We start from the raw sequence: 1,251 nt of genomic DNA on the forward strand, positions 1-1,251 counted from the left end.
CATGCATATGATATAAACGTAAAAAAAACATAATATAAAATTTAGGACAAGGAATTTGCTATTCAGCCTTTGAACCCATTCCCTTTATCTCCATCGGTGCCATTTACTTGCAGTTCCTCCTCATCTTAGTCCTAAAAGGTCATCCCCTTATTCTGAAACAATTACAGGATCTAGACTCCAATTCAAGAGCAATATCCTTCCTGCATCCAGCCTTTCCAACTTGCACACCTTTAAGATAGAACTCCTGGACCATAAACGTACTGCTGTCGGCTATTTTCCCTCCAGTACTTGTCTACTGAGATAACAGAATGTGTGAAGTAGATCTTGAAATCTCTTCTCCTCTACTGATAGAGAGATCATTCTTTAAGTGAAAGCTATCTTTAGTTAAAACACTTTCAACTGGTTTATCCCAGTGGTAGTAAAGGGTTTCTATCCTAAACAACAGATAAGCAAAGGAAAAACTTCTACAAGTTGATGAACGCTCCATTATTTTATGCTGTTTTAACACCCGTATATGGATCTACTTTTTTTGTGTGTGATCAAATATCATTTCAAAAACAGTTATTGTATGTTGCTGAGCATGAAGGTGACACTTCTGTTGCAATGATTTATGGATTTGCAAAGCAGTTCCAAAGACTTGATGTCTTCCTTGCAATATTTATCAGCTAGCTCATACAAAGAAATCAGCTAATACCTTGTGACAATTTTATGCTTTTGTATTGCACCATGAGAGACTAGAAAAATCTTGATTAAATGAAAATGTTTACCTTAGCATGCTGTTTGGTTTGCTTCTAGTGAACAGAACATCCAGAAATCATTCAGCCCCTTGAGCCATTATCTCCAGTTGGGAAGATAATGCTCAACATGTATGCTCATTCAATCTGCTCTCCTTGCTTCCATAACTCAATCTATCAAGATTCAGTTCACCTCAATTTTGATATTTTTAGTTGATCACTTTTTAAGAGGAAAGTGTTCCAGATTTTCATAAACCTTTAATGGTTCTCCTTTAACAGCCTATCTGTAATTTTAATGTGAGATACTCCCAATCAAACAAAAACAGGCTTCTCAACCTTTGTAATCTTACTAAATATCTTGATTCACTAGATGATAAACATAATCTATGCAAGCTAATTCTTGTAATTGTGATAAATTTACACTCACCCCCTCAAAAACAAATATTTTGCCTCAAGGTATAATATTTAGGACAGAGATTCAAGATTCAATTCTTGTCATGTTATCAAATAGGTAGAA

The sequence above is a fragment of the Narcine bancroftii genome, chromosome 1, assembly GCF_036971445.1.
Source record: "Narcine bancroftii isolate sNarBan1 chromosome 1, sNarBan1.hap1, whole genome shotgun sequence".
NCBI classification, from domain to species: domain Eukaryota; kingdom Metazoa; phylum Chordata; class Chondrichthyes; order Torpediniformes; family Narcinidae; genus Narcine; species Narcine bancroftii.